Genomic DNA, 7,452 nt, shown 5'->3' on the forward strand with positions numbered 1-7,452 from the left:
AGTACTCTGTGGAGTTTGGCAGTGGCAGCTGCAAGATTTCTTCACACTCCTGCCATCATCATGCAGAGGTTTCTAATAGCTGCAAGGATGCGTGTGTAATCCACAAGGATGCCACAACAGAGCGTTTGGGAAAAATGAGTGCCCTTACTAGCTCTTTTCATGTTTGCAACATCTCTCAGGTCCACATGGAAAAACTCTTGTGGGGATGCACTTTGTGTTCTTAGTGGCACACCACCATCACCAGGTCCGTTGTGCGCACCTGTAGCACCCAGTGTGAAAAGGTTGAGACTGCAGCCACTTCTCTGCCCGATCACATATTGCCCCAATATTAATAACACCCTTTTCATTCCTGCAAGGTCTTCAGCTGGCCCCGAGGATTAAATTTTAATAATTATAAAGAAATTAATAAAACACAAACTACAAATTAACTAACAAATTTGTATTATTACTGGTATAATAATATGTTCAGTCATTGCTTGACAACCACAGTTAAAGAAGGAAGATCCTGTTTAGGTAATGTGCTATAACCTTCTCTGAGGAGCAGAACGGTCTCAGCTCTGACAGCTGCTGAAGTTGCCTGGCCTGTGAAAGGGACAAATATCTTTCCAGTATTTTCTCAAAACAACACGCTTAATTTAAGTGTACAAGCAGTGCTTTTTCCTAATGTCCTTTACCTGGAACATCCCCAAACAGACTATCCTGACCAAGGGCAGATGCTGGTGTTGCCATGGAGGCTGGGGTGGAAGTGGACTTGTCCAGTGCCACTGTATTTTGTTTGATTCCTGTGGGATTATCATGTCCTGGGGGGATAGGGAGGCTGTGGCGAAGAATGTCTATGACCTGAAGATGAAAAGTAGTGAGCAGACGGTGATTCTGACTGAGGGACTGCTTAACACGCTGGTTAATCCAAAGAAAATGGCAGAGCTCTCCCTGAGCAAGCTGATGGACTGGCTTTGTGTGTCTGTCCAGGCTGGGCTCACACTCTGTGCTTCAGGTCTCAGCACAGGCTGTGTGACAGATTCCAGTTATGGTGTCATCCACAGCGTACCAATCTTCAAAGGCTACTGCTTGCCCCATGGCATTCTCTGGCTTGACCTGGCCAGCTGTGATCTTACAGAGCACCTAACACAGAGTCTGACAGAAAGCATCTCTCACAAGTCACCACAGCTGAGGAGCTGCTTGTACAAGGCATAAAAGAAAAATTCTGTGAGCCTGAGCCTCGAGGAAGAGATGACAAAGGATCCTGGTGAGGTGAAAAAAAACTTACCACCTTCCTGGTGGCCATGACATTATGGGTCAGAATCAAAGGTTTCGTTGTCCTGAAACCCACTTTCACCCTCCTAAGGTTGGCGTAGAGTCACCAGGGATTGACAACCTCTGCTCCAATTCTGTCATGAATGAATCATCATCGTGATGTTGGCAGAAGGACTCACTTCCACGCCAGTCCTTTCTGGTGGTTTCAGCCTCTTCCTTGGAATAAAACTGAGCACTTAAATGGGGAGATACGTTTGCGTGGTCCCAGGTGGTGTTAAGGTGAAAGTCAGTGCTCCTCCTAACAGGAAGTTTTCAGTTTGGACAGAATGCTCCTCGCTTCCCCAGTGCCTTCCAGCCGATGCAGATCACCCTAGCAAAGTACAGGGAGGATGAGACTAACTTGATGTACAGAAAATGTTTCTAAAATACAGCTGATTTTATAACAGATTTTACTTAACCCTCTGTGCAAAAGAACCTGAGATTATAGCTTCCTGGAAGCCAGTACCTAGGGGGAAATCTGTGTCCATAGCATGCCTTTTGGAAGCCCAATAAAAATCATAACTTCTGGCACAGTCACTTCCTTTTTAGTCCACGGATACGTCTTTCTGAATAGATGTAAAATATGTTTTCAAAGAGGTTCTTTAACAGAACAGTGCTGTACAGTGTAGCTGCAAGTAAAGTTAGGAAGACTGAGAGCTCTACGCTGTTCCTTCAAGCTCCATTGTTCCTGCAAAACTGTGCAGCCCTGAAACGCCTTGCTTTTCCGTGGAAACCTCGGGGTCAAAAAGCAAACACAGGAGAACCGTCATGAGGAAGGTGACGCAGCGGAGGCAGGACAGCCAGCGCCCAAGGCTGGGAGCAGGTACCACACGGGGACAATGTGCCCTGCACAGGGAGATACCATAGAAGAGATAAATTCCCTCTTCCCACAGTGTGCAGGGGGCTGGCCCAGCGCCGCTTCGGGGGGTTGAGGGAGGGTTCTGGGCCTGCTTCCTCACCCAGGAGTCCTCGACTGAGGTGGGCAGGGACTGGACGGGGAGCCCGGCCCTGAGTTCAGTCCCCAAGTCCCGGCCCTAAACCCCAGACCCCAGGTTCCTCCTCGGAGACCCAGGCCCAGACATGGCTCCGGCTCCAGGCCCCGGTCCCGGCTCCGGCCCGGCCCGGCCCGGCCCGGCCGCAGCCCCCGGTCGCAGGGAAGGGGCGGGGCGGGGCGGGGCACGGCCAGGCGCGCGCCCGGCAGCATGTGGTTCGGCCGGCGGATGAATGTCCCCAGCCTTCCAAACTCCCGCCACTCTCTCCCTCCCGCCCCCTCGTCCCGCCTCAGCCAATGGCGACGGAGGAGGGTGCCTCCTTCCGACCAATGGAGGCGCAGTGGGCGAGGCCGCGGAGGCTTTAAGATGCCCGGCTGGGGCGCCCCCCATCGCGTGGCGGGTGGGGAGTCCCGGGTGTCACTAACCCTAATGGCTGCTGCCGCGCTCCCCGCGCCCGCCCGCTGTTTTACTCGCTGACTTTCAGCGGGCGAGGGGAGCAGCTGGGAGGGGGTGGGGGGAGCAGGACGAGAAGGGGGTCTGCTATCAAAAAACGTCAGCGAGGGGGCTCCTCACCCCGGCCCGCCCTGGGGTCCCCATGTCCCCCCCTGCCCCGCAGCCGGGGGCCCGCCGCGGAGGCTCCCGCCGCCACACCGTCCTCAGGCCGCGGTCGGCCGGCTCCCGCCACTGCCGCCGCGAAGAGTTCGCCTCTGTCAGCCTCGGCGGCGGCCGGGAGAAGAGGGGCGCGCCCCCCGCCTCCTCCTCCGCGCCGGGGGGAGCCCCAGCAGAGCAAAACGGGAGCGGCGACCACCGACCCGACCCGCCGCGCTTCCCTCAGCCGTGGGGCGCGCGGCCGGCGCCGCTCCGACAAGCGCCCGCCGGCTCGCGCTTCCCGCCGGTGGGCAGCGCGGGACCCCCCTCGCCTCACACACACGCACACACACACGCGCGCACACACACACACACACCTCCGCCATGAGGCGGCGCGGCCCCGCTGAGGCGGGCGGGCGTCGGGGTCGCGGTGCGGCTCGGCCCCGCCGGGGTCTGAGGGGACGCCGGTGGCGAACCGAGGCCACCGGAGACCCCAGAGTGTCAGAGGCTTGTTTTGTATCCCCCCACCCCGGACCTCACAGGGGACGGGCGGTGGGAAGGCTGGGTCCCCGCCGCCTGCTGCGATCTTATCTGGGAGAGCCCTGCGGCAGTGGAAACATAGAAATGTTGAATTTTATCCATCGACTTTAAGAAATGTTGAGTTTTACTCATCGACTTTGGGAGCACGGAGCTGAATTTTTGCAAAAAACATGCAAGGCTCTGAGCATGAGCGACAAATGTTTTGCTGAGGTGAGGAAGGAGGGATTGTGAGGGGGAAAGTGTCAGGGCTTGTCCCCGGACGTTCCTCTCTGGGGAGGCCTTGGCCCGCTGTGCAGCAAACCTACCTGCTGCAGGCCAAGGAGCAGGGCAGACATCCTGTGCTGTGCCACTCAACCATCATGGAAACAGGCTGTTCGGTTACCTCTGCTGGTAGCCCTTACCGCAGGCCAAACCTTTTCCATGCTTCTGTAGTCAGTATCAAACACCTATAGAAGATTTACCAGAAATGCAGGCACACGTGGGTGCCCTGCGTGATGGAAACCAAGCGTGCACCACTGCCGCACTGCAGGTCTCTCCTCAGCGGGGAACAGACATGGCCCTAGAAACTGGGCTTGGGCATGACTCAATGCTCATGTTTTTACCAACCCTTTAGAAATTTCCTGAGTGTTTGGCCAGTGCCATCTTGTGGCCTTCTTTTTTTCTGTTTTTCCTTTGCACAGATGGTGGGAGTGAACTCGGGTACTTCATATTATTAATTCTGTTCGAAGGAAACTTTCTGTTGCCAGAATAAGTGGGAATGAGAGAGTCCAACATCACACACTTGAAGATGTATAGGTCCTTCCTGGTAGTGGAATCTGAATGTCACTTAATAAACCTGATCTAGCTAAAACTAGTGCTGTCTCTGCCACTGGTAATGTTCTTTCTTGTTCCAAAGTAACTTATGTGTTTTCATTGTTTTATCTCGTTTCTGAGCAACAGCTTTCAATTAGCATCAAATACTTCATTCCAGACTTGCAACTAAACATGCAAAGCCAAGATATTTCATGTGCTTAGTACAGTAGTTTTTCAAATGAAAATCTCCTTGTCTTAAAAGTGTCTTGTTTCCCCGAGGAAAGTATTTTCTTAAATATATCTGGTTTTGTGGCATTTACAATGATTTTTTTTTTGTCATCATTTCTGAAAGAGGTGATAAGCTTAAACTGCCAAGTTTCTGTATGCATCAAAAAGTGTATGCTCTGCAGATTCATGTGTCAGGGAAAAAATGTTTAGAAACTGAGAACTTGATCTACTTTTGCTTCTATTTATATATGGTAGCAAGGAAAACTTTGTACAATATGGTATTGTTGTGGAGAGTACACCAAATGTAGCTGGTTTTGCTACAGCTTGCTACTGTTTCTGAACAGCCTGCGGCTGCCTTCCCAGCCCCAGTGAAACAGTCCAAAAAAGGTGCTACTGTGGCTTTTTAGGAACCAAAACAGAAGCTCTCAGGAAGTCCTCCCCTAAAGAGTTTAAAACCATTTGCAAGTGGCAGCCGCCTAGGTGTGTCAAAGAAATCATATTTGATGGCGCTCCTCTAAGGAAAACTCAACCGGCAGTGAGTACTAGTTTCCTGCGGGAATCAGCACCTCAGGGGAGCAGGTCCACCTCAGTCCCATGCTTGAATCACTTGGCATTAAGTGGATTTTCTTCCCTGCAGAGTGTAAGTGCTCTTGTTAATATCTCCAGATTTGTTTGGCTTCAAAAATCTAATGGTTCATTTGAAGCTCGTGTTTACCGTCAATTCTAGCTGTGACACAAAGTGATACAGAGAGAGGTGATGACATTTGGGAGAAGAGAAGCAATTGTGCTCAATAAAATTATGAAAGCGCAGTATTGAGGTTCATACTCTGGGCTGCCATTCAGGTGGTTTGGGAATTAGAATTGTGCATCTTGGGTGACTTGTTATTGAGTGCCAGATGCTCAGAAATTAACACTAAGTCACCAGGAGTTTGTCTAACGAATGTTTAGGAGATGAACTTTGTCTTGCCTGCATTTGCGTAGGGTGGATGTTTTCACTGTTTGAAATCAGTCATAAGACATTTGTCATATCAGGCTGGGTACATGGAAAGTGCTTTGACTGAAGGAGATAAAGCACTGTCGATCGCCCTAGCAGCACGAAATGGCTTCTCTGCACTCTGCTAATATATGCGTGACGTTGCCTTCCTTTTGCATGGTCATCTTTCTGGTGTGCTATTTCTAAACACTCTAGAATTTTCTGTCCCTGTGGGAAATTGCTCCCTTTCTGTGGACAACCTAGAAAAAAAAATCGGCACAACGTAGATAAAATCTCTTAGGAGATCCCATAGGATTGACGGGATAGCAGGAGGTGTAACACTACCGTGTTTGTGTGAATTGCCCTCTTCTGAGGGCGTTTCAAGAACTGACAGGTTTGGGGACCCTGGGAGAGGGCAGAGAGGATGGGGGGATGAGAGTACCTCGCCCATCACCACATTTTCAAGTGCACATTTCTAAGTATGAAGTCTCAGCTGCGGCTTATTCTGCCTGTGGCACTGTGTGGCACTCAGGGGTCTCGAGCTGCCTGCCACTCCTGGCTCTACCTTGGACCTTGCCTTCAGTCACCTCTCCACATCATTACCCTTCCCATTCTCAAGAACATTTTCCACTTTCTGAAGAACTTGCTGTGTATAGAACCAGTGGTACTTTATCTTACATTGGTTTCATTAAGCTGTTTCCAGTTTACATTTTAGCTTTCTTGATTTTAAAATCAGTCAGGATTGTTTGGGTTGTATGTGATATACCAGTGCACAACAAACCAAAACTAGGAAGATTTAGATCAGTTTGAGAGGTTTATATGCAAAGATGGACAAACTTAAGTGAATTAGCATGGATTTGCATGTTGGTATGACTTTGTGTGTAAACTTAAAGAACACTGCTATGTACTTGAAATGACCAGTAGAAAAGCTGGACTTTTTTCACTTACTGAAAATACTGCTAAATGTTTCCAAAAGTTGTTTGCAGAGGTGACAGTGCATGCAGGCTTTGTAGGAACAGTGCAAGTAGAGTTAACATTGAACTATGATATTGAGTCTTAACAAAACGGTTCAAGTTGACCTTGCTTATGAGACAACAAAAAGTGCCTTAAGGAGAAATAATAATTATCGAAGAGTAAAGAATGGTTTAATTCAAAGGCTGTTTAACCTCCGACAGGTCTGGCAAACATTAATAGAACCCTACCCTCATTCTGTTTGTAGATTGCCTCAACAAGGGGTGCTTTCAAAATCTGGTTGAATGTCATATCTAAGGATATTTATCAGCAAAGGGAATGGAAGAAACATACATCTCAATCATTTTTACATAAGTAATTTAGCGTTAAAGTGAAGTTATGCAATCAAATCTTTGTAAATGCTAAAAATATGGTTTAAGCATATAATAAGTCTTGGTGCCTTCCTTTGCCCAATTCTCTATATTCAGCTAAACACACCCAAGCGGGGAAGTGGTTTTATCCAAAAGAAGTTTGGAAACACCAACCACAGGCAAAGCTAAAGCTCTGATGCAAGTGCCTGGGAGAGCAGCTCTGGGTCTTGGTCCTGCGCTTGGTGACTTTGACCTGCTTGATGGCTCCCATCAGGTCCGTCTTCGAGAAAGAGTTCTGTCTTGCATGGCCTTTGCATAGAGACCTGGGGGATGGCTTTTACCTTCTGCAAGTATAGTTTTCAGTTTGCAGAGGCATGATCATAACTTGGGTCTAATAATATTTTAAAATTAAGCTTTATTAGTTAAACTTTTAATTTGTGTGTGTTCAACTCTAGTTGCAGCCATTGAGGGAGTATTACAACCCCTCAAATCTATACAAAAAGAACACTTATCAATGTTTGGATTTGTGTATAGTTTCCAGTTATGTCAGAGCTAAAAATGATAATGATTTAGGAGTAGAAGAGACATTTTTCTACCTCTCTTTGTCCAGTTGAATATTGTATTTCAAAGATTTCAATAAGGTAAGCTGCTCCACTATGGCTGGTGAAGTCTTTGTTTTCTACATCTTATCTGTGCTGAGAAGGTCTGTTGGATGTGCTCTTGT

Source organism: Larus michahellis, chromosome 6, assembly GCF_964199755.1.
Source record: "Larus michahellis chromosome 6, bLarMic1.1, whole genome shotgun sequence".
NCBI lineage: Eukaryota > Metazoa > Chordata > Aves > Charadriiformes > Laridae > Larus > Larus michahellis.